A 27,782-nucleotide genomic window follows, 5' to 3' on the forward strand; every position below is an offset into this window, starting at 1 on the left:
GCTTACTAACGGCAGTATAATCATTAAGATTCACAAGGAGTGAAAAATAAATAGTCAAAAAGCAGGCTTATGTTTTGGAGATAAAAGCCATTTAAAGGAGTTTCTGCTAGAGGAAGGCCACAACACCAGAGACGAACACAACGTTAAACTGACATCAAGTAAAAAATGGCTTTTAAAATATTTATACAAATGTTGTTTTTCTACTGTTCTAAATAGAACACATAAATGTTTTTCTACTACAGTAACATATGAAAAGCTTGACTTGTTTCTTCATTTATAAGTCTGTCAATTTTGAGTAAAACATGAGTACATACAGTAGGCAGTAACGGTTAATATTATATTGTCGTGTAGGGTTCACAGCACACCATTGCCACCTGCTGGTTTTAAGCGGAAATACAACATTTCCACATTTTTATACACACAATATCATTATTATTTTTTTCCTTAAGCTAAAAATGTGTTACGTTCCGCATAACCATGTCTATAAATTATCTGGTGAAACCACTTTTATTTGCTGCATAAAAACAACGTATTATCCACAAAGTAATATTACAAATAATCCAATAATCCCCTATATCTGAAAAAAGATACTATCCTCTAGTCTGTTGGAACGGCAGGCATTTCCCATTCACTCACGAAGAATGAGGCCTTAAAGCCAACTGCATGAAGGCACACCACCACCTTGTGGAAATTACATGTTACTACAGCAGAAAAACAGCCGGCCCCACAGACCTCAGATTCAGTTCATTGTAGATGCAGGGCAATAGTGTAACAGCACTGTTACCCTTTAACTTCTTGCCCCCTTACTGTCCCAAAGGTTCCGGTAATGACATCCTACTTATAAAATAAATATAACTAAAATGTACAGCTTCACAAGCAATTAGTGAATCCCACCAGAGGGTTAGGGTTAGGGTTAGGTTTACTTATCTACAAACCAGAACCATTTCCAGCTTCAGGTTTACTTAATTACCAACCAGAACCAGAGCCATATCCAGCTTCAGATTTACATATCTACAATATATAACCAGAACCATTTCCAGCTTCATATTTACTTAATTACCAACCAGAACCAGAGCCATATCCAGCTTCAGGTTTACTTATCTGCAAACCAGAACCAGAGTCATTTCCAGCTTCAGGTTTACTTAACTAACAACTAGAACCAGAGCCACATCCCAGCTTCAGGTTTACTTATCTACAATATATAACCAGAGCCATATACAGCTTCGGGTTTACTTATCTAACAACCAGAACCAGAGCCATTTCCAGCTTCGGGTTTACTTTAACTACCAATAAAATGCACAGACATGTACAGTTCAATTAGAAGGAAAGATGTGCATCTAAAATACTACCTTAAAAACTAAAGCTTATGTCATTACTGTAGGAACGATATCTAAACAAACAGATGCACAATCCACTTGCAATCATTTAGCGGGGAATGAAAAGTCCATCTATCCATGTTCTATAATCGGATATGGACCCCCTAACCCTGGAGGTGCGAGGAAGAAATTCTGAGAAACTAAAATCTAAAGCTAAAAAAAAAAAAAATGCCTCACAAATAAAACGAAATACAGCAGTCACCTGCCTCATGCATTTCTGAATAATTACCTCTTCTGACCGCCAGAGGGAAGAGTACGTTAATCACATTCAGCCACGCTATAATTCAGTAAAGCTAAGGGTAAACACAACTGCAAATACTCTTTGTGAGCAAATAAACAACATGTGCTGTAATACTGGACTTTGCGCAGCGCGGCTATTCCACTTTCTGCCATATTCTCGCATAATCAAACAAGCTTAGTAAAGCTTTGTAAACTTTCAGCATTTCGATCGATCGATCGATCGATAGATCGATAGATAGATAGATAGATAGATTAAATTAGATTAGATTAGATTAGATTAGATCGATCCATTTGTATGTGGAGATTTAATCTCCTGATAGTATGTGTACACCGGTGAGCCAGTGTCTACATTTGCCGTTGGTTTGCAAGCCCTCTGATGACATGGTTTATTGAAATAGGGGAATTATCAAAAACGTGCTTGCAACACTCACACCCTTGTTTTTAGTCAGATTACTTATAATTTAATATTATTATGATTAGTGAATGCCTACATGAGAATGTGGATTCATTTTCTAGAATGTCACCTTGTCTACCTGCAATGTGTGTGACGAATGTCCATTCTGTAGCACATTATAATGTTAAATAACAAAGGGCTACCCAAGCCCCTTTCCACAAACACACTCTGCAAAGCCATTTTATAAATGACCGAACATTTACGGCACCGTGCTGTATAACATTCCACCAGCTGATTCAAATACGTAATTCGTACATTTTCAGATGTTAAGTATTTCTATCAGACGTGTATTATCGATTTTAGGTTCTCCCCCGTAGCCCAGGCCACGGCACACTATTTCAGGATGTAACATAAAGCAGGCCCATTGATTGCAGAATCCCTGATAACGAGACATGACCAGGCGGCGGGGAGGTTATGAAACACCCTCCTATTAATGCCCACAATCGTCACCTACAGAATGAACATTTACGTAGAACTTAAAGCTTCCGATACGATTTCTAACCTAAAAAATTACCTTCTAACAGTGTGTTGTCATTTCTTTCATTTGCAATGGAGCAATAAAATGTTTCGGTTTACAAAAATATCCATCTTAACCAGTATTAACCAACAACAATCAAGCTGTAGCATAGACGTAACTGTACAATTGTTTCCTCTTAGAATTTTTAAAAATGTATCTATAGATGAGATCATCGTCATTCAAGATACGTTTTTTATCTGGCCTAGATACTGTATTACCGGATTATGTCGAAATGTGAAATGTACGACCAGTTTTAGTTATGATTTTGTACGTCAATTTTTTATTAGAATATTCACATAAATGAAGGCACCCCCCCTTCAGTGTTCTAACTTTTTGGGAATCGTTGTATTTCATCTGTCATGTCAACAAAACATCCAAGCGTAAAATTCATGTACATCCTCTGTAACTCGCTACACAGCCACTTCATATTTAATTCACTTTATATTATATTACAGTTAATTCCATTATCTCTTCCGCTAATTTATTATTTTACGCTATTGTGTGTTGCTTTGTTTTGCAGTCTTTGCACAGCAGGCTAGCTTTTCATTTCACTGCACACGGTACCTGCGCGACAAATAAACTCCGAACTCTTCAACCCTAAACTCTTAATCTGCTAGAAGTTATTACACAGACAAAGCATCTTGATCAGAAGGGACGAAGCGGCTCTTCGGAATAAAAATATTCCAAAAATAACTCAGATAAGCAGCGGATCCCGTGGCTCTCAGGCTGCAGTGCTGTGTTAGCAACCCGGAGCTGACATGTGGACAGAGCGAGTCCGTTCGTCCCGTTGTCATTGCCAGGAGTGTTTTCTCACCATAATACTCCGAGGAAGCATGAGTCAGACACAGGAGACATGAGAACAGTGGGATTTTTACCAGTTCACCTCAAGTGCCTGAAGTTTCTCCGGCAAAGTTCTGTAGCTTCCGTGGAGAAAGTGCTTAGCGCAGACAGCAGCCTTGGACAGTCAACTGCCATAATTGCCTTATATATCTCTGTCTCAGCAGGTCTTCCCTCGGGAAAACAGTTTTCATTCCCTTGAGTTGTTTCAAGCAGGATCCTTGACTAAGTAACCTTCCGCACGTTCCTTGCGCGATGTTGGCTGCATGCGACTGCTCATCGCCGAATGGTCATCAGTGAATGGCCTATCAGTTAACAATCATCACTGAATGGCCTATCAGTTAGTGGTCTCATTTTGACATTAATCTCACACCGGTGTAACACTCAGCGCCGAGACATCCCAGCTTAGGCTTTTAGATTTTTTAGAATCTTTGCACTACCCCCAGTTTCGGTCGAATACCAGATTTCTGGGACGTTGCGTATCACAGCACACGCCTGCTGTCGATTTCCAGGAGACCCCCCGAACACTCGTGAGAGGTGGGACGTCTCAGCAGGTGAAGCAGAAAGACAGATTCTATCACATACATACCCCTCCCCCAACCAATCACACAACATGTCCTGCACTCCAGGCCCAGAATTAAGGCCTGTTTTTTATTATGACGATGCCTCTGCATTATGTTTTTACTTATCTAGCCAAAAGTGCAAGCAGCCTGAATAAACACAGACTAGGGGAAGTTAATAAGCGGGTTTGCTGACGGTTTGAGGGCAACACTTCAGAGGGCTTGAAGGCCCAATTCACAGCTACTGTCCGGACGCTTCGCTTGCCGAGGGACATCCTACCACGTCACCCCACCACTTTCATTTCGCCGCTTCTCCTTTCTGCGTCGACAGCAAATATCTGGCAGTACTGCGTGTTCAGGGGAAGTTCAGTAAATGTACCATTAGCATAAGAGTCTTATGAATCCATCTAATAGGTAGATTGTCTGAAGAGGAATAAAGTAAATGTATAAAAAAAATGCTCCCACGTGAAACCGCAGAATTTAAAAATAGGGACCTAATAGGTAGAATTGGTCACCAGAGGCACTGCAGCACTGCATTTCAGCCTGGCAGTATCACACAACTGACAAGTCCAATTTAACTACTATGTTATATACAACCTTACAATAATGTAATAGACACCTTGGTAACACTATTCTTGACAGGGCACAAATGATATAGTTACACTATTAATTATGTATTAATTAACCACAAACTAAGTCTTAGTTACATACTGATCTCATGTTAATTCATCATTAATGAATCATGACTCATGATTTTTCCTCAAGCAGTTGTTACAAGTTTGTTACTTGTGACACTACTCAAGGAATTAAGGAACTACTGAATGAACAAGTAATAAATAACACAAGTGAAATGCTGATATGCTGATGTCATGAATCGTTCACCTGAAGTAGCAACTATATTTGTTCATAATTTGTACTTCAGCAGTAACTGAGTTATTACTAAGTATTCGTGCCCCATCAAGTAAAGTGTTACCGACACTTTCACACCATCAACAAATAAACATCAGAAAATTTAATCAAATTTAATTTAATTAAAACACATACTAGTCCTTCATAAGATTTACTTGTACTGAAAGGACAGAAACGATTCATTGATACTATGGGAATAGCCATGCACTGGTAGAGTGGGAAAACTATTTTTAGTTTACCCTAAAATGGTATAAAATATGCAGGAGAAACCAACTTGTAGCCTAAATAGGAACAATGGGCAACACACAGTGGCAACGGGGGCATTAAAAAGCTTTTTTTAAAGGTAAAGGCAAAATTAATGTTACATAAAGCAAATTTCTGTTTAATAAAGTACAAATATTTTATATCTACTCACATACTGTCAGACACCATAAATTTATAATCTTTTTTTGTTTCCTCTGCGAGGTCATGGCAGAATTTAACGCACCAATAAGGTATTTTTGGCGGATTACACCCAGCAAGACCACGTACTGCGCTTCCTGTCGCATCTTTAATAATGCATTTTTATGTGCTTTACAAGTTCGGGGGCCAACGAAACAGACGCATTTCTCGTTTGACTTTTCTTTCCTGAACATGATTTTCTGTCTCTCGGGGCGCTTCTGGAAAAGACCAGAAGCTTTTAGTTGAATCGGTCACACACTCGGGTCACGTCGGTTCAGAAATTCTGCTTTAAGTTTGTCAAGCAGATTTGAAGAAAACCTAGTTTTAAACATCGTTTTCATACCTATGGAGAGACACCCTGACTCTGAGAAAATGTGTCTCAGAAATGTTAAACTGCACAGCTACTGAGCAGACCCATCTATCATAGCATCTATCCTGGTTAACAGGTCGGGGGGGGTACTCTCCCAGCTCCCAGCCAGCAGAGGTCATAGGACCCTCCCAGTATGGTATGCCAGTCCATCATTAGGTACCGACACATACAGTACCAGTAAAATGTCCGAACGCACCTGATTTAATGCATATGTCTCAATTTTAGCTATGTTACTCTCCTTAGATAAATAGGGCATGAGGCAATGAAGTAATACATATCAAATACTGCAACAACCAACAAGTGCTCAACATCTCAAATTTTCGTAAATTTTGGATTCCTCAAAACAGCCCCCTTTTGCTTCGATGTCAGCATTGCAGACTCCTGGCATCCAATCAGTCAGCTTGCAGATGTAACCACTTGGGAATGCTACTCCAACAGTCCTGAAGGAGCTTCCACAAGTTCTGGGCACGAGTAGGTTACCTTGCTCTTACTCTTCGATCTAACTCATCCCAACCCAGCTACATGGGGCTTAGGTCGGGGGGGGATTGGGGGGGCCAGGTCTTCTATCACAGCACTCCATCTCTTTCCTTCTTCACAAGATCATACTATATAACCTCGACGTGTGCTTAGGGTCATTATCTTGATGAAAAACAACGGGTAAGTATATCCAGACTTCTTACTGGTACTGTATGCTGAGTAGAAGCACCATGGACTGCGAAGCAGATCCAATTATAGCTTGTATTACAGTGCCTTCAAAAAGTATTCATACCCCTCGGATTTCTACACATTTTGTCACGTTACAGCACAAACTTAAATGCCTTGTATTGGGATTTTATGACACAGACAAACACAAAGTAGTGCATGATTGTGAAGTGGAGAGAAAATTATATGTGGTTTTAATTTTTTTTTACAAATAAAAATCTGAAAAGTGCCCATGCATATGTATTCACTAACCCCACCCCACCCCGAGTCAATATTTAGTAGAACCATCTTTCGCTGCAATTACAGCTGCAAGTCTTTTTGCGTATGTCTGTCAGCTCTGCGTATCCAGAGACTACATTTCTTGCCCATTCTTCTTTGGAAAATAGCTCAAGCTGAGTGAGATTGGATGGAGAGCATCTGTGAACAGAAATTTTCAAGTTTGACCACAGATTCGCAGTGGGATTTAGGTCTGGACTTTGACTGGGCCATTCTGACACATGAATATGCTTTGATCTAAACCATTCCACTGTAGCTGTGGCTGTATGCTTTGGGTCGTTGTCCTGCTGGAACGTGAACCTCCACCCCAGTCTCAGGTCTTTTGCAGCCCCCAACAGGTTTTCTTCCAGGATTGCCCTGTATTTGTGGAGTACATGACTAATAGGCAGATACTCCCTCCTGAGCTGTGCATCTCTGGCGCTCCTACAGAGTGGCTCCTATGCTTCTCTCATTACTGCTCTCCTTGCCCAGCCTCTCAGTTTAGGCAGACGGCCATGTCTTGGTGGGCTTGCAGTTGTGCCATATTCTTTACATTTTTTAACAGTGCTCCATCCATCCATTTTCCAAACCGCTCATCCTACTGGGTTGCGGGGGGTCCGGAGCCTATCCCAGAAGCAATGGGCACGAGGCAGGGAACAACCCAGGATGGGGGGCCAGCCCATCGCAGGGCACACTCACACACCATTCACTCACACATGCACACCTACGGGCAATTTAGCAACTCCAATTAGCCTCAGCATGTCTTTGGACTGTGGGGGGAAACCGGAGTACCCGGAGGAAACCCCACGACGACATGAGAAGAACATGCAAACTCCGCACACATGTGACCCAGGCGGAGACTCGAACCCGGGTCCCAGAGGTGTGAGGCAACAGTGCTAACCACTGCACCACAATGCCGCCCCCACAGTGCTCCATGTGATGGTGAAAACTTGGTACATTTTTTTATAACCTAACCCTGCTTTAAACTTCTCTACAACTTTATCCCTTACCTGTCTGGTGTTCCTTGGTCTCCATGATGCCGTTTGTTCACAATCATCCTCTAACAAACCTCTGAGGCCTTCACAGATCAGCTGTACTTATACTAAGAATAAATTGCACTCAGGTGGACTCTACTAATTAGGTGACTTCAGAAGGCAATTGGTCTCACTGCATTTTATTCAGGGGTATCACAGTGCAGGGGTCTGAACACAAAAGCACGTCACACGTTTCGGATTTTTTATTTGTGAAACATGTTGAAAACTATGTTTTCTTTCCATTTCACAATTAGGCGCTACTTTGTGTTGGTTCTGTCACATAAAATGCCAATAAAATTCATTTAAGTTTGCGGTAGTAACGTTCAAGGGGTATGAATACTTTTTCAAGGTACTGTATCGTAGTCCTACTACTCATTAGAAGTTTGTATGTCAGAAAGAAAAATGTCAGCAAATGCAGTGTGACCAGCTGATGAGCCAGTCAGCATCGCTCCTCGATTCGGGATGATTCAAGTTCCAACCAGATGGCACTTTGCCCCCAGGTCGTCTGTCACCGCGTAATGGTGTCCGACACGACTCGCCCCAGCTTGCTTCATATAGATCACATGAGACGGGGAGACTGTCAGGAACACACTCTTATTACTCTGCTCAGGGTCCGTTTTCCTCGGATGGGTGATCCTCTGATGGCTGAGACTTGGGAGGCATTCGGCGGTGGAATTAAGGCGCCAAAATCAGTGTTTGCAAATCACACTGCTTGTCGACACCTTTGTGTTCATTCATTTTGTTCTCATTTGACTCAAGTGATGCAACGAGATAAAAGTCAAGAAATTACAGCATGAGACGATAAATTATCAGTCAGAACGTTTTAACGTCAAATTCTTAAGAGAGATCTAGAAGCCCCTTCCCATGTCCCAAGTGCCCATGCAAGAACCTCCTCGGATCTTCAAGTACCTCTCCGAACACTGGATCTTCATGCATGCAATGAAAAGTATTTTCACAAAAAAACACTTCCCTCTTAGAGGCAAATCAACGTGAGCTATGCTAAGGCACCGGCTAGATGTTTGTTCACTGCCATGGATACCACATGACCTCCCACGATTATTAAAGATCCTCATGATACCCAGGACAGGCAAAATCTTATTTTTAACTTTTCATAAGCTCTTCTCCTTCATTTAGGTGTTAAACTGAAATGATCAATTTTAATCTTAATTTAAATGTTAGATGTTAGTGGGATCCTGACTGGGGAGATTCCCGAGCAGTGAGTGCGATATGTGATTTCAGATAGCAGCTTAAAATGCATAGAATCACACAACAAAAATGAAATGCTACCAGACAGCTTTATGCAAGGCCTGAAGATGCAAATAAAATCTGTCCTGGATTCGAGTGGATTTGCATATTTAAACCTTCACATTTACATATGCAACAAATAGTTCTTTAGTAAAGCATTCTGTTTTTTGATTGTCAAAAATTTCAGCTAGAACACCCCCTTGAGGCAGAATTCCGACTCAGAAAGTTGAGAGGAATCTACCAAATCTCAATCACTGAATTCAACATGGCTGTGAATTATCCACAGAAGTTCAAGTTTTATACTGTTTATTTGTGTCTTATTTGTGGCTCATTAAATCGGTTGCATACACAGTACTGTCCAACCACTATCCCTGGACATGTCGTACAAAATACAGTGTAATGTGTTGTCAACTGATATTGCTAACAATGGTTAACAGCGAACTGGGCTAGACCTGTTTCAATAAGCAGGATTTCTTGCCACATAAATTGTCGGATTTAAGGTAGCCTGGCCTACATGTAAGTGAACAAAGATAAAAGCCATTTAAACTGAGGTAAATTAAATCTGACAACTTATCTGGCTAAGCAAGAAATCTTGCTTTTTGAAACAGGTCCCTGATACTGATAAATGGCTTTCCGACTTGCTGTTCTGGATCGTGGTTAACTTGGGTGTGACGTCATTCCCAGCTATGACTTCCCACCTCCAGGGTAAATGGAACGCAGTCAAATCACTTTCACTTTGGTTATCGTGAAAAAGATAAGAGAAATGGTGTTAAATGCAAGTAGACCATCCATCTTCCAGCCACTTATCCAGGTTGGGGTCAGTAGGGGCCCACAGTGTGTCCCAGGAAACACAGGGCACGAGACGAGGGACTTCCGGAAGGCTCCAGGGCTCCATCGCAGGGGACGGTCACACCTTGAGTCATTTTGAGCTGCCAATTAACCTAGCTGCCTGCCTTTGAACTCCAGGAGAAACCCGCCCCCCAGCCCTAGAGTTCTTGCCCACAGAGCAGAGGCTGTCTGCTAACATTCGTTCGCGTACGGGACTGGGACCACCAGAAGCGAGTCAACTTGGGGGTCTCTCGGTAGCTATAGGGGAGAGGCGGTAGGAAGACAGTAAGTATGGTACTGAGATACCCACATAATACTCTGCACTTTATAATAAAAAACAATACACCCACTAATAATGTCCTACTTCCACTTCCAGGCGTCTCTCGATCAGTGTATAGTATTTACTATAGACCTCGAACACAAATGCAATCAGACTACTCAAAACGATGCAAGTTGATGGATATCTGCATTAAATATGAGAAAATGTAACAATAATATGTTGAAAAGTGTATGAAACTCGCCATAAGGACACGTAACAAAAATTAAAGAAGCTACAGTTATTACAAAAATATGTGATGGCAATAAGAAAAAACGCAACAGAAATACAGGAATATAATCATTACTGTGTATCCTAATGAAATCTGGGTTGAATCGTAACATTTTTAGTGTCAAATGCTCGTGAAATAATGGTATGACGTTCAGCTGGAGGTAGACAATATACCAGGAAATAACCACACGTGCACCGGTATGAACGAACCGGGAAAGATCACCCGTCTCAAAGACTCGTTTCACCAGGTCTAACTGCTGAGAGGAACGATCCGGAGGACAGCGTTGTAATCTCTCATCGTTAGCCTGAAGGTTACCTAAAGGTAAGCTGTTATCTTCTCTCGTAGGTGAGACCTCCCTCGCAGCTTGCCTTCCGACGCGCCGTCCAAGAGACTGTGGCCCGGCACGTGAGTATGGAGGCTGAGGGGCCATGTCGCCCCCGTAATAACATCACCCAGAGAGGCTTTCCATTATTAATTAAGTTTCACATATAAATACGGGCAGCCTCCCGTTTAGTCATGAAATTTTAAACAACCGTGAAATCCCGTGCCGTGTAAATGTCTTTAGATAGGCGCTGGATTATTTATTCAGGAAGTCTTCGCAAACAACGCTTTTAAGATTTTTTTATTTTTTTTTTCCATCAGGCAGAAGTGTGTTCACCTGTCACTTTGAATATAAAAACCGTGTCGGGAAGACAGAGCTCGGCACTTATGAGCTCACTGCTGTATTTTTAATTAGCTTGCAGGGCGGATTCGCGCCCTCACTAAGAAAAGGAACCGTGAGGAGCTGCAGCTTAACTCACCGTTTCCTCCCAAGTTCACGCGGGTGCCATCAGTCTACCTGCCAGGTGCTCTTGTCTGTCACGGCTGAGCCACAAATCTAGCGCATCGCTAACCTGGAAAACAAACAAAAGATCCGATCTCGGTTATTTAGCAAAAAAAAAAAAATGACACTTAGTTTAACCCAGAGAAAACCGACCGTAAGCACTTTCAAACACCTTCGCCTTACCTTCTACAGAAGGTCCACGGAGGTTGTTATAACAGGACTGTGTGTGATTAATGGAAATGATTTCGGGATCTTTATTTATTTATTTTTTATTTTTGCCGTAGCCAGCAGCGTGATTCACACTGCATGTGCCACAGGAACACGTTACGATAATTTGTTTACCCTGCCCCCCCCCCGTCTAGGCCGCCCTTTCAGCATGACCCCTGAATGGTGCTCTCGTTTATGTCGCCTCGCTTCCTATCCCACGCTGACTTCTGCAGGCAACAGCAGCCCGGCTAGTTAACGGCTGCTCAGAGACAGCGGCCGGGGATTCTCAGAGACACCGGGCACCCGGACAAACGGTCGGATCTGTTCCGGATGGGATCATTAAGGGGTGGAGGGGTTCGGGGGACTTACTGCAAAATACAGGGCGCATGCCGTATGATTCAGCAAAATTAGTCTGCTAGAGTTTTATGCTGTAAATCTTAGACGCGGCCAGCAAATGCAGTTCAGGCTGAACTTCCTCATTAAGCAGACACCTAAATTGCATTTACATTAGCATTTAGCTCCCCTCTTCACTCTGCGAAGTCAATTATGTGAGCGGAGCGAAATTTGGCAGGGAAGGCACCGCGCACCAATTTATATACGGCGGGACTAAAACGACCCATTCAAGACTTTCACAACGACCTCACAATTATTTCCAAGCCTCATAATGCAGCACTTGTGTTGCCGGGCTCTCTCGCACGCTGTGGATACGGCCTGAATTTAAATCACCTCGGCAATGTGAGTCCTTTCAAGTAAGGACTGCTTATTAAGCAATTTTATCATTAGAGACTCATTTGAATAGTGGTTGCAAGACGTTGTCTGAAATTTGTTTAAAATAATGATGTGTATACGTAATAATATAAATATTTATATATGCGTAATAATACAATCAGTATCATTATTAGCATTCCAGTGTAGGCTACCTGTACTCGTACTTATACAATGGGCGAATAAAGAGCCATTTCTATCATTTCATTTCAATTCATTTCATTATATATTAAACAAACATATAGCAACACTAAATTGAGTATTGTTAAGCTCTGCTTAACAACCAACCAGAAGCAGTACAGTTTTGGTTTTGGACAAACAAGCTTAAACACATATTAATAACTACTTTACACTTGAAATCAAGATCCTACTGACCTGCAGTCACTGTGGGCTTCTTGGTGTAATTATCAAACATGTTCCTGCCAATTTTATTGTGTGCTCTCGCCACCATTTTTCATAAACATTTAAAGGCAAATGAAAGGTCTTTCATTGGAAATGATGCAAAAGCGGACGAGGTTGGCTGACGGGATGTCCGCAGAGAATGGTGCTCGCAGAGTACATAACTCTGCTGTCATTCAAACCGTGCAGCGTGTCACTTAATGGATATTTTAAATAAATCAGCTAGACAGGGGTAAATAACACTAACGTTATGTTATTTTGCAGATGAAGGACGCCCTACATCTTCAGCCCTGACACCTCACCTTTATGGATTGTAGCCTGGGATGTCAGTGCTGGTTTTGATCAATAACTCGCCCAACCCCCTGAATGTAATCACAGGGTTTGCAGTCACATAAGATATGATTTACAAACGCTCTATTTCACGATGCACCTATATATACACAGATGTGTGTGTGGGGGGGGTGAGATACACATTACATAATGGGGACCAAATGTCCCCACAACGTGATAAAAACCTGTTATTTTGATGTTGCGGGGACCGTTATTTTGGTCTTTTTGGTCTTTTTATAAAAATCTGTGACTGCAAACAAAAAAACTAAATGGCTCACATTTTGTCTGGTTACTTAATGGTCACCATATTGGGATGAGAATTTTCCCCAGGAATGGAGAGTCCCCACAAAGGAGTAATTACAAACCTTTGTGTGTGTGTGTTTGTGTGTGTGACAACTACAGCATATCCCTCAATGTGGCCTGATGGTCAGCTGACCAATCGCCTTGCAGTCCAAGCTTGCTCGGATCTTCTTGTGAAATAAGAAATTCTGAAATGCCAGACAAGTACCAAGTAACATATAGGACTGAAATAACCTTAAACTTTGGGTAACCCGATAAGTCCTGGATGGAGGGTATATACTTAACAGTATCGACCCTATGCTCCGTTGAGAGTCGAGCTATTGGGCCATCTGGCATCCCAATTACAGTGGACCCCACTCCTATCTCAAGAGGCTTTCCATCCTGATATTGATCTCTGAAGTTCCCCCCCCCCCCCCATATAGCTACCAGGGTGTCGGGTTCAAGAGCCAAAGAAAAGTGCTGATTGGACAGTTTACTGCAGATAGACTTTAGTGCCCAGATTTTGCTTTATTTTAAATAAACTAAAAGTCATATTGAATACTCTCAGAGATACTAACAGTGAAGTATGAGTTATGAATTACTACTGTTTAGGCTGATTAAAAAATTAAGTATAATTACAGACTATTCCCGATGTACCACTGGGCTCCGTTCTGACAGAGGGGTTGCAATGGATAATGACTTTTTACATATGTTTACTTAATATTGTTTTTTTAAATCTTAGTCCTATGTGTGAGTCGTTAAGTGGCATAGGTAAGTTAATGAATCACCATTCATGAAATCACCATTCAATGGTTAATGAAGAACATCTTCACAAAAACATAAAGTGTAACAAAGTCAGCGGTACTGTGTGGACCATCATCTTACCAGCGACAGCGGAATGGTCTAAGCGGCTCGTTCAGAACTGGAAGAATGAAAGCGTAAAAATCCTCCGGACTCCCTGGATCAGAAGAGAGAAGAAAGCAGATGAAGAAGAATGAAGAGGAGAAGGAGGAGAGGAGAAAGAGAAAATTACACATTGCTCTTTGACAAAAAGCCGCAGTTTTACACCAGTAGTTCATGGAATGTTCTCTGGGCTCATGTACAGAAGAGATTAATAAACACATCAGGTGGCAGCACACGATGTTTCTGCGTCGTATATACACATTTAAGCGCTATGCAGAAATATTTACTGCGTGTTAACCGCTAGACTGATGGGTGATTTCAAAGAAGGATACTATGCCGGATGTTTCTTGGAAGTACTAACTGTACTCATATCGACGCGCACCACGCTGGGGGGGGGGGACGTGACGGAGCCAAGCCCGTAAACGCAGCCACCTTATCAGGGCCTGCGTCAGCTCGGTTAATCACTGGGGCTTTTGCACCATTGTGCAGAGGCACTGTCTATTTTTTCCCTGGCACTCCCTTTTAATTGAATGCCTTTAATTGATTGGGTGTCTGCAAGATTTAATGGACTGTCGCAAGCAAATCGGAGACGGGAAGAGCTGAGCTTCACGCGTCGAGGGCAAATGCAATCAGCGGGACGCGTTTCCCTCGCAATCCGCGGCATTATTGACACCGGGAAGAAGCACGACCTCCGGTGGAGCGGACCCACTTGATACACTTTCTCGTAATGACAGCCATTTACACATGATTTCATTTCCATCCAGCAAATAAGCACTTGGCCAGGTCACACATTATCTTCCATAAGCACTCGTCACTGCAGGGGTCACGGTCAGGCTGGAGGGTCGGCCAGTGAGCCCAGGGCGCCCGACGGATAGACAGCCAGGCCAGCACGAGATCGCCCGCACAGTCACGCACAGCGATACAGAGCCATCCACACATCAATTCGGCTAATCAGCACCTTTGGGCTGCAGGAGGAAAGCGAAGTATCTGCAGGAAAACTTTACATCAAAGGAAGAAGATCTGAGCCACACACACACACAGTTTACAAGCAACCTCCATGCCATTTTTAATTTAACGTAGTTTATTATTCTGCATAACATTGCATCAAAATGCTACACATTATGTGAGTTTATAAGATGAATAAAGTTCACTGCTGTCTGTCTTTTTTTTTTGCTTCATATCAGCACTAGGCTATACTTCGTTAAAACACCAGACTTTACATTCTGCCACAACACGTCCTTTTCTTTAAGAAAAAGAATCAAAACTGGGCAGATTGCCACCTTATGAAGGGCTGTAAATTACGTTTCTAATCTGGCGACAGCAGATAACGCACGCTCACCGTACACGCAGGCCACACCAGCTAATTAGCTTGTTTAGCAGTTTAACGACTTTGAAAATGCCAGCCACTTGAGCCTTGCTGGAAGGCGAAGTGCCGTCCCCTGACCAAAGCAATTACCATTAGTAAAAATCGGTCCTACAGCGTTTGCAGTGCCTGCTGCAGAATTACTGTGCAGCAAACAGATAAATAAATAGTCCTTTCTGGAAAATATGGACGATAAACAGATTTTCTTACATGCCTGAGGTATTGAGCAGTCAGACAACTGAGAACGTCTGTGTTAAACTGAATGGAGATTAAGCAAGAGTCAGGGAGCCCAAACTGAGAACCGTAATGAGAAAAACCTCACAGGTTACATCATGTAGCAAACAAGCAAAACCACAGTTTTCAAGGCTCCATGCCTCCACTGTTTATTGTAATTTAAATATGATTATTTTTTACTAGATCCGCATTTCCCTTTTCCTAGTGGGTTAAGTTTGCATCCTGTATAGGACAAAAATGCACATAACCATCATACTGAGCGTGAAAGAGTGAGTTGTGCAGCTGCAGAGCTTAACGTGAATCTCGGATGATTAAATCAGCTCCCCGTGTTGAGAGCGGGGTGTCACCCTGCACCTTCCGCTACACTCTGCAGAGAAAGAGCCACCAGGCAGGTTTGTAATCAGAGCGGATTTGACCACCAGAGCTCCACCGTGTACCACATCTGCCTCTGTAGCCTTTTCGGGTATTTATTACCTTGTCAGAAAAGGTTACTGATCTTTAGGTTGGTGGGGAACAGTGAACTGGCGGCCCAGATTTGACCCCGGATCGCGACTCCCGCACGCTCTGTGTGCAGGGGACATGAAACAGGCATGTGGAATATCCTCATGCTTTAATCCCATGAAATGTTACAGGCTTACATACTGTAATATTGGGCACAAGACGTTCTGCGTTTGGCTCGGAACTAGTTTTTTGGATCCACTTTAACTTAATTTTAATATGCACTTAAAAGATCAATGAGCGAAATCCTACACCTTATTGACGTCTGAAGGTCGTGCTCATTATCTGCTTTGCAGTCGAACGTCTCTGCCATTATCTTCCTCAGCGGGCTGTGAACAATAGCTGTTTGAGCTGCCAGGGGTCTGTACACAAGCCTCCCTTTAGAAAAGCTCACTGGAAATTCGCCGAAAAATTCATTCGTGTTATTTGCTTTTCAGGACTCTGTTAGAACGTGGGGTACCATCTCATGACAAGCAGCATTCTGGCCACTTAAGTGAGATAATTATCAAGGGTATGGAAGGGAGGTTATTGATTATTATCCCATAGCTATTATTGTGCACAATTCCCAATAATCTACTGAGCTACATATTTCTTCCTGGGACTCAAACCCAGCAACCTTGAGTGTACAGGTTAATCGAACAACGTGTCTGCCGTCCCTGGGCACCTTTTGCAGCACGTGTCCCTGTTGTCATCACATTCAGCGTGGAAGGGGACTGGACACAAGCCAGTCTTGTGCAGTGGAAATAAACTTGCTAAACGTTACCTAACGCCAAAGCGGAGTACTTTCGGTTCCCAGGGTGTAAAGACGGCATGCGTTTGGATGCAGAAACGTGAGAATCACACAGAGTGGCAGTTAATTCAGGGACACTTTGTACCTCGAGGCTTTTATACAGAGGAGCTGTTCACTTGCTTCTGTCTTAGCAACACTCATAAAGAGCACTTCACATATATGTCGATGTAGACAGGGTGATGGCATTGGTTCACGCATGAGAAACACGTATGAATGTCCCTTTTCCTCCTGCGGGTTTAACACAGCCAATTCTGGTTTATGGAACTAGTAATCTACCCAGTAACCTGGTTAAGTTGGTAGAAACGATGCTGTTGTTTATAGATTTGCAATGTTCAAGGTACGTCTTGATCAGGCGTAAGAGCTGAACCCTGAGACTTCTGTAGTGGGTTAGAGCACTTCAGGGAAGACCTGCTGATGACCCGACAATGTCTGTGGTTTCACTCAGCTCTGAGACAGACACGCCTCGGACAACACCGATCTGTCAGAAACACGGACTTCCATCTGAGCCTTCCAAGTATCACGCAACTGCACCAGAACCGTAGCAAATGGGGGTAAAAGCGGAGGATGTACGGATATAATCGGTATCTCCTTTGACAATATACAAATCCACACAGTCTCCATGAGCTTGTAATCTCGGCCGCCGAGCGCATCCCAAAGTCCTACAGGCCGGGCGAGATAATCCCGCCCCAGAACACAGCCCCTCAATCACAAAGCTCTTGACGGTCCCTGACAGCACAGCGTCACTATCGCTGTGACATTTAAGCTGCGTAACCCGCCCCCCCCCCCCCACGAAAGCCAGTGCTGATAGGGCACTAATGTCAGCCACCAATAAACACAAGCAAAAAAAAAAATCCTGCTTCCCTCCTTATAATCGCATCTCCCCCCGCTTTCCATCCCCAACAGGAATCATAATAGACTGGGCAGCGAGATCTTCATCATCCACATGTCATATCTCTGCGGTAGGTGAGTCCACCCTTAGCATGGGAGGGAAGTAAGAGTCGCATTAAGGGCAAAAGGAGCCCAGCAGTCTGGCCATGAGCTGTCAGGGAAGCAGAAACCGATCAGCACTTCCAGTCAGTGAAAGGCATTGATTGCGCGTTAAGACAATCCCGCCGGCAGATTACCGTCATACGTGTCTTTAATGCAATGTGCAGATATGGCTGAATGCAATAATTTGCATCTGTTGTTTTGCCCCTTTTTGTATCTAACAACGTTTCAAAACAAGAGATGCCCTGTAAATGACAGGCATTAAAAGTTATGCAACAGCCATTACTAGCTTGGCTGTTTCTTTCTTTCTTTGTTTTTTTTCCAAATGTCATAAAATAATCACAATCTTAGAAGTCTAGCAGTATGTTTGCCGTTACAAAATTACAGATATCCAAGAGGTTCTGGAACGGGCAATAAACAGACATGCGAGCGAGCAAACAAACAAATGAGAAATAAATAGAGAAACAATAAATCTTGCCGTCCAGACTGAAAGGTGTCATGTTCTGGCCACATTGATAATGATAAATGAATAAAACATGGACAGGCGAAATCAGCTGTGTCCACCTCGTCACTCACTTTCCCGTTTGTGCTCCCGGCGTTGTATTAAAAGGAACCACTAGTGGGCGCTGTTAAACTACAAATGCCAGCCTTCTCCTGACCTACTTTCCGCTGCAAGAGGGACTACAGTGCAAGTGCGTATCCTAACCAAAGACCATCCAAAATTAAGCGGAGGTGCTGGAATTATTACAGATCAGCTTGGGTGGACCATATACCTTTCCATATTTGGCCACAAGGTACATAACCCTCCCCATAAATGTCATATTATATACTATCATGCCCCATCTTTCTCAATCTGCTCTGTGGGGGTGAAAGATCCTGTAACCGCTTGTGTTGTCGCCACAGTGACTGACTGGTCCTTTAAAAATCACTTCTGCTTAGCATGTGTTTCACTACAAGTTGCTGATGCTCATCTCTGTCTTGTGTTTAGCTGTGAATACCCACAATGCCTCAGTCGGCGCAGGGCGTGCATCTTTAGTTTAGAAGGTGCTGTGTTCCACATTATTTCCCTTTGCTATATTAGTACATGGTGTTTAAAACAGAAAAAAAAAACTCCACTCAGAAAAAAATTGCTAACAGGTATATCAACACCATTTCCCACTTTAGATAAATCCTTTATAATGCTCAGACGAGTCTGAGGAAAAATAAATAAAGATGAGAAGTCTCAGATTCGGCCGTGAAATCTCGTGCTTTCACGCCGTCGATGTGAGAAACCGCATTTAACGATTCACACAGTCGGCGGGAGTTCGGAGAATCACGCGGTCGAAACGCGAGCCAGGAAACACCTGCAATCCTGGCCCATTATCTGCGAGGTGGGGGTGGGGGGGGGGGCACGATGATCGAGCATCCCCCGTCATTAAAAAGGATCATCGCATTCCTGGCCCACTTTCGGAAATAAGGTCAGACAGATCCGCCTTTGCTCAGGAGGTGGGTGAGGCTGCAGGCCCCGTTTTGCACGTTCTGATCAGCATGTAGAGACCGGGCCACGGATGGAGACCGGTGTCCTCCAGAAGACGGATATCAGAAAGGCGTGAAGCTAAGATCCTTGAGGCGCTTGCTGCATCTGAGGAGGCATCTTCAAATATCCTTCTGTAGACTCCCACACACGAGAGCTATCTATGAAGTCAAGTGCCGTCTGACGGACTCTGTAGTAATGCGGGATGTACAAACAGAAAATGAGGCCGATGGAAAAGCAGCACGTCACGTTCATCTTTCAAACGACAGAATAAGATTTTGCCAAACGAATCCGAAAAGGGCAGAACAAAAGAAGGTCTGGTGCTTTTCCACCCACCGTGAATCTGGTAGCATTAATCCGCAGCGCTATTCAGAGGATGAAAACGGCGCCATTAATGTGTAAACAGCACAGCCCGCTATCAGGAAAAGTCTATTTTCATGGGGCAACAGGCCCAACATGCACCGTCAGAGGGTGACCAGACTGAGTGCCCGATTAAAATAAAAAGCTGCTTCCGATATTCCCTGCAAATTCATTCACAATAAAATATTAAGTATGTCAAACTTTTTCTCTAAGGATGGATTATTTAACGCACAACGCTTTGCTTTAGAGTCTTTCATATGCTGAATCTTCCCCTTGTTCTTCTTGGAGGTGACATAATGAGAACGAGATGCTGTTCGGGACCCCAACAGCAGAAACCAGGGGGGTGGGGGGGGCACACAAATATCTCCCGCACGCAGGCAGTCTTGGTGGGATCAGGATGGGGACCGTACAGGTGTGTATAAAAATAACGCGACGATAAAGAAATAATAAAAAAAAAATGCAGGCTTTAGCACGGAGCGAGGACAGATGAATGTCAAATCCTGGCGCTGCCCACTTATCCAAAGCAAACAGGCGTGGGTGAGGGTGTCCAAAAAGCTGGCAGCGTGTCAAGCCGTACAGTAGAGAAACCCACCCCCTCCCCTCCGTGGAAGTGCTCCAGGTCTAATAATCATGGCAGCAGAAGTGCGCTAGGTGTGTGTGCGAGTGGGAGGGGGGTAGCGACGTTGCTTAGGGTGTGCTGGAGCTCCGCCGAGGCCTGCCTCGTTTCCACGGGAACAGGGGCTCGAACCCGGGGCAAGCCGGGCGAGTGCCGTCCACTCCGTCGCCCAGTTACAGGGAAACCCCGCCCGGTGAGATCAAGGGCGACCCGGCAGCCTCCCGTACAGTCACTCAGCCTTTTCCGTCTGTAACCTTCGACGGCATGAAGGACAAACCCTCCCACTGACGAGAACTGGCAGCTGCTTTAAACTCGGAACGTTCACCAGCGAGACACGAAGCACACAGAGCAATCGCACATATATTTCTAGATTTTTTTTTTCAAGATCAGGAAAACAATGAGTAAATATATAAATCGTGCTCTTAAGTCACTCTGAAACAGAGCACACTTCGGGCGAGCCGGCGAGTACCGCGGTACCGCGCTACGGTACCGCATGGCGAGCATGAGGCCAGATAGCTAACAAAATTCATAGCGGCTGGGGTAAACACAAGCAACGTAAGCCCGAGCTACTGTGCTGAGCAGTCTGTAAATAAATTATGTGGTGGAATCAACAAAGTGGGCAAACAGCTCGGTGTGACAAGGAGGCACAGGGCCGGGTGAACGTGCCGCATTTCGCCCTTTGAAACGGACACTCACCTGCTGTATATTTTAACAAAGGCTCTTCACTGACTCAGTGTGTCCCATTTTCTCCTTTCTGAATTGTAAAGTGCTGTCCTAATTTCTTTTATAAAAAGAAAAACTTTTTTCCTCCCTCATAAAATATGCCTCTGATTATCATAACAGCCAGAATATTATAAGCATTTATTTCTTGCATGGCGTTTAGACAGAATGATTTTGGGGGGGGGGGGGGGGGGGGGGGGGGGGGTCGCCATTACTCACAAGATAATTTCATCATGTGACATTTCAGGACAGCAGTTACTGTAGGCCTGAATTTCATTATAACCCTTTTACTTACTTTTTACACTTTTGATGATTATACAGGGTGGCAGGGGGCGGAGCCTGGAGACAGAACACAGATAAGGGGGGCACCCTGAATACCATTTCTCTGGAGAAAACTCTAATCCCAACATGACGACCTTAACCCCTACCCAGCCCTAACCTTATCGTAAATAACCAAATGAAATAGAAGACTTTTTTAGTTTTTTGACTGCAGTCACAGATTTTTATAAAATTGAATTTCTCCTTGTCGGGACCGAAAAAATGGTCTCACTATGTTCAAACGACAGGTTTTTTTTTATCACATTGTGGGGGCATTACATTTTATACCCACAATGTAATATATACATAACCCATACAAACACCTCAGACACACAAACTTACACAACCACACACATGCACGCACTCTGATGCCTTTAAAAGTGGGAATAAATCCAATGTAGTCCTGGCAACACCCCTGGCAAGCCGGATTGGGTATGTGTCCTGTCACTTTAAAGACATAAAATGTGGCGTGCGACTGGGGGACAACAGTACCCCAAGCTCTGCTCCGCTACCGGCCACATCCCCCGGTGCTCCAGGATCCAGTACCTCTGGCTCTGCTCCGCTACTGGCCACATCCTCCAGTGCTCCAGGATCCAGTACCCCAAGCTCTGCTGTGCTACCGGGCCACATCCCCCTATGCCCCAGGATCCAGTACCTCTGGCTCTGCTCCGCTACTAGCCACATCCTCCAGTGCCCCAGGATCCATTACCTCTGGCTCTGCTCCGCTACCGGCCACATCCCCCAGTGCCCCGGGATCCAGTACCTTGGGCTCTGCTCCGCTACCGGCCACATCCCCCCATGCCCCAGGATCCAGTACCTTGAGCTCTGCTCTGCTACCGGCCACATCCCCCCATGCCCCAGGATCCAGTACCTTTGGCTCTGCTTGGCTACCGGCCACATCCCCCAGTGCCCCGGGATCCTTTCTGAAGTCACCCCAGCTCACTGTGTACGCTGCCAATCAGCACCATTCACCGGTGATATACTACAGGTATTTTAATATAATGCTATGCTAATATACACATTTGGCTTTCGGGGAGGCATTCTAGCAGGAGCAAAACAGCCTAATAAGCAAAATATATGTTGCTTTGTAGCACATTTTCGAAAAAAGGCTATGGATGCAGTTTTTTTAGGACTGGAAACAAACAAACCCACAAAGGACCCCCTATTCCTAATTTGTGTCAAAACAGCAGCTGTCTATACAGGAGACTTATTTATATGAAATCATTTGCATGCCTGTCTAAGTCCCCGGTCATTTCCGGATGCTTACTGCACTGTCAAGGCCTGGACTGTGGCTTATCTGGACGGTAATCCTGAGTGGCTCTTGGGTCAGTCCCACTTCCCTGCCCCGTATACAAAGCCAGGGGTATATATACCCATCGAGGACCAAGAGACATCCATGGGACACTCACCTTTCAGGATGTCAGGCCCAATTTCAATGTCCATTTCCCAGAGTTACACAAGTGCGCAAAATGTACACAAAGGCTGTACCCAAGAAAAAATAAACAGATGCTGTCAAAAAGTATGTTCAAGGAAAAAAAGCAGAATAAAACAAGCACGCCAAATCTTTTAATAGACCTGAAATGTGCTGCACTGACACAAATAAAGTACCATATATTGCTGAGATTCCTTTTCAAAAATCTGTGATTTGGCTCTCCACTCTTCGAGAGGAAGATGGTACGTGGTGGAAAACCTCCGCACACACGCTATATGTATTAATATGCAAGATATTTTTATATTACATACTATCTCTCTACATTTTTTTTCTTATTTTTTTTTTTACAAACTAAATATATTAATAAGATGAATTAATAGCTATATTTAACATCAATCCAGAATGCAAATAATAATATGATGCTCATTTTAATTAAGAGAGCAGCCTGCGCACTGGGGTTTAGAATCCAAAACCAGCTGGTAGTGGGGCGGGGGGTGGGGGTTTCTACCAGAAAGGAACTTATATTCCACAATGGTTGACTGAATAATGTAACACAATACAATTGTGAGGGACGCGGGGGGGTTATGTGGATATGAGCAAAACAAGATGAAAATGTCGCGTCGTATACAGACAAACTTTAAACAGGTTCACAACATTAAATTAACACAAAAGGAAGGAAATCCATTAAAGCGTCCATCCGTCACGATCTATGAGAGGCTATCAAACCCTCCAAAGAAAAAGTGATGAAATCCCCTCCCAATAACAGAGGGCACAATAGGTGGGTAATTCTCCTTAGCACAAAAGGCCCGGCGGCCGCCATACAGTCCACCAAGCAGTGATGTATTTCATCTCAGACCACATAAAATCGCGGAGAAAAGCTAGATGAATGATATCTCGGGCTTGTTGTGTTGAAGACGCCATGCGAAACAACTCTGATGCGAGGGGACCTTCAGCTTCTGGCCATTCCAGTTATCGCAGAGGGTTTGTAAAATCACAGCAAAGCAGCGACTGTGTGCCCGTTACAGGAAGCAAGTGCTGATGGGTGAAATATAACATTACCACTTAATTAGTTCTTCTGCATCTCTTCTTTTTTTAGGAACACAGCCGTACTCTGTGCCAGAAAGTCTGACATTAATAACTAAACACTAATTTGGTGTCATTGTTGGATCAGATAAGTCAAGAAAAATAAAATAAATGCATAATGCAGTCCAATTAGCCTCAGCATGTCTTTGGGCTGTGGGGGGAAACCGGAGTACCCGGAGGAAAGCCCACGACGACATGGGGAGAACATGCAAACTCCACACACATGTAACCCAGGCGGAGACTCGAACCCGGGTCCCAGAGGTGTGAGGCAACAGTGCTATATATAAAACCTCTTGATTAAAAAATAACACCAGAGTTTGACGAGAACACACTACTCAGGTGCTAAAAAAAACACTCAGAAGCAATTAAGAGAAGCCACACATTCACATGGTTCACATGCAGCCAAAACTGAGGAATACCAGCGGTTTTCAGTGCTTGGGTATCTGCGATGGTTTCAACCCAGAAAGAAGCAGGAGTTCTGCTATGTGCCGGACAGCTCCATGGAAAGACGTGCCGTTCCATCCATGACATGTACCTGGACCGGAGTCATGTGGACTGAAGTCATGTGGACCCGAGTCATGTAACAGGGTAACAATCCAAAAAAAGAATACAGTAGCGAGTTTACCCTAGAATGCCTTAACGGTAACATAGTACTGGGCTAGTTCACACTTAAAGCCCACTGATGTAACCGGATGTGAAAGATGCTGCTTCAAATGAAACCCACAGATGTCGCTTTGAAGGATCTCAGTCCAGAAGCAGACCAGTCTTCCTCGGTCCACTGTGACCGCCTTCCCATTGAGCACAAAAAGAGCGCAGAGGGCCTGTAGCCGTCACTAATGCTCGATTACTGAATGAAAGGGCGTGATTCTCTCTTCTATGTCTAACCCGGCATCGAGTGACGCACAAGCGCTTTTTCTAGCATTCCGTTATTCCGCTGAATGTATGACTTGGTGTCACATCCACCGTCTCAGGGGGACGACGGGGGGGGTGGCGGGGGTCTAGGAGAGGCCTCAGGTGGGAGGGGTTGAGCGTCATGGGAGCCCGATCAAAGTAATTTTGTCCCGGGCTCTGGGATTAAGTGCGACAGGCCTGTCTGTCATGGGGAATAACTGGGACGTGTGCATTTTTGCAGTTTTGTAGTAAGTACATTTTTATCAGAGGATTTAATATATGCATATACTGCAAGCCTATATATTTTACCTATTCATTAATTCAGCTGGGAAGCTCATTGAAGTGGATTCAGGTTAAATATCTTGCTCAAGGTACAGAGCAGCATCCTGGCCAGCCAGGATGGGTCTCTCACCTCTGCTGTTGTAATCTTTGTCCCACAGTCATAATCCCTGCCGCTTATGCACTGGAGCACAGTGCTCTCTGATCGCGCGCGTCCCAGCATCCCGTTACAAACACCGGACGTGCTCCGAGTTCCCCAGCTCCCGCTGGGTTGTGTGGGCTCCTGGACAAAAGCACACCTTCATTACGTAGCGGGAGGCTAAGCGCACAGACGTGTAACCAGAACGCGGGCCAATCCGGATCTTCCGTGCAAACACAATGCGAGCCGCTCGCTACTAGCCGACCCGCTAACATCTGGCACTGCACAAATGAGCTTCCGCCTCAGCCCAGGAAAGAACGACGGCCATCGATTTTTTTGTGTGTGTCTGTAGCAGGTCACACTGAGATCTTGTAATGGGATAAGCCATAGGGACACTTATCTCAGTGGGGTATCCTTCCTCTGTTTCCTCTATCCTCGGTGGGCCCTAGTCTATACTGTATACAGCTAACAGATCTATTAATTATAAAGGAAGAACGAAGACTAAGTTGGATGTTTTAAAAGTAGAAACAAAAGACATCATCGTTCCCTCACTGCGAACATGAACATGCTGATCGTTTTTTTTTCAGCTAAATGTTGCATTTATATGCATACAAACCTAAAAGGTAGCCAATTTACAATGGTCTGCGTTTATTAAACACGCGAGCTGAGAGCGAAAGCTTTACGAGGAAATAACGTGATCTTCTGCGGTGCGTACTCCGCTCTCCGTCCGGCTCATGTCGAGGGAGACGGCAGGGAACAGCAAGAGGCTCAGGAAAATCAATCCACACTAATTCTGCATTTCATTAAAACGCTCCCTTTGGTTCCGAAACCGTTCCCTGCCCCAGCTGCTGTTGTAATTACAATCCTCTTGTCCTTTTTCTTTCCAGTTTGATACTACCATTAGTTTTAACTTTCCAATTGATCCTTTTTATTGAATCGACCTGCACAAACCAGACTAAGACACAATCATATAATGGTCTTTAAGGGAAATATTGATTAAATACCAGAAGGTTTTCTTTTCCTTATGACGTTATAGGTATAATACACACGTGACCTTATGCAAAGGGTAGCAGTCGTAATTGTATTTAATTGGAAAAGGGGATTAATTTGATAAAGCGAAATGAATTATGGATTCTCAGGTACTCAGTTCCAAAGGTATAGCCTATCAGAGCAATTCCTGTACTTGCTCTCGATGCCAGAGCTGGATGTGTGTGTGTGTGTCTGAGGGGAGGGGATGGGTGACAAACAGAAATAAGACTGTTAAAGTCAGTTTGAGAAGCTGCAAATTAGCGCTCATCACATTCAGCACGACCACAGAGACACATACGGTCACATTCTAATTATATGCCTGATTCTGCTTGCAGGAACATGTAAGTTTCTAAACATGCTTGAAGTGCCCCTCCTTCATTAACAGATACAGACGCTGAGTGGTGTGACACCAGTCACATGGTGTGAAGGGCGGGGATTATTAAATTACAGTCATAAATAGCTGATGATTCATGCTTCTCTGGAGGGGCAGCCTGACCGGGCGTTTGTTCGGAGATCACATATTCTTCCCGTGTGCTACGGCTCTCCTCCAGGTTCTCCGCATCTCTCCCACGGTCCAAAAGCACCCAGTTAGGCAGACTGGCACGTCTAAGGTGCCCCAAAGTGTGTGCCTTGTGACGCACCGGCACCCCGTCCAGCGGGTGCTTTCCGTTGTCAGGGATCTGAGCCAGGCACACCAGGACCGAAATAGGCAGCTTGGGAAGATAGGTGGCTGGATCTAAGCCCAATGTTACACCAATATCTATATTTCATTTCCATTGCATATATTTGGAGAGGAGTACATATGCTTGTACAGTGTGGAGTTTTATCCCATCATGTAGTGAGACGCCGGTTTCCATCTAATACATATGAAGGGGGCAGCTTGGGGCTCAGGGAGCTTAGCCTGTGATCAGAAAGATCAAAAATGTTCTAAGGGCAGAATAAAAAATGATTGGTTCAGAGATAACCAATCAGATTGTATAAGAGGTGGGTCTGAGCAAGTAGAGGAGGCGGAGCCCACCAATCAGATGTCTTGGCCCCGCCTCCTCTACTTGCTTAGACTCGCCTCCTCCACAAGCTGATTGGTTGGTTATCTCCCTGAACCAATTATTTTTCGTTCTGCCCTCAGAACATTTTTGTGTAAGTAAAACTCCCATGAGGCCAGTTTGAGCCCGGCCTTGGCAGAACAGTCACATGCCTGGGGGCTCTTCAGCAAGGCCCAAGACACCCAGCTCTGTGGGCACTGCTGCCCTTCATTGCCCAGCTTGCTTTCACCTACGTGTGTGCATGTGTGTCACGGAGAGCAAGATGGGAAAGAGCGAAAAGAGAATTTACCCACAGGGATCAATAAGGTGTCATTATTATCATTACAATCCCACAGTATGAACATATCTGGTACAGATGCCTGAATACAGCCTCCAATTATGGCCCATAAGAAAGTCAAAACTTAGTGCTGATACCACCAGCTCTGCATAAAAAGTGCTGCTGAGATCCGTTTTGCACTCGAGTTT

The 27,782-nt window shown here is 44.1% G+C and overlaps 1 protein-coding gene across 13 annotated transcripts in view; it reads right to left on the reverse strand.

Moving 5' to 3' along the window:
* The window catches only part of LOC125720343 (receptor-type tyrosine-protein phosphatase delta-like), a 274,785-nt gene that overhangs the window by 182,194 nt on the left and 64,809 nt on the right, over positions 1-27,782 (reverse strand). For all 13 annotated transcript variants that reach the window (XM_048995623.1, XM_048995619.1, XM_048995620.1 and 10 more), the window contains exons 4-5: positions 14,005-14,077; positions 11,117-11,209 (exon numbers count right to left, since the gene is read on the reverse strand). The gene's annotated coding sequence lies outside the window, so the exon portion shown is untranslated. The remainder of the gene's footprint in view (positions 1-11,116; positions 11,210-14,004; positions 14,078-27,782) is intronic.

Source organism: Brienomyrus brachyistius, chromosome 25 (assembly GCF_023856365.1).
Source record: "Brienomyrus brachyistius isolate T26 chromosome 25, BBRACH_0.4, whole genome shotgun sequence".
NCBI lineage: Eukaryota > Metazoa > Chordata > Actinopteri > Osteoglossiformes > Mormyridae > Brienomyrus > Brienomyrus brachyistius.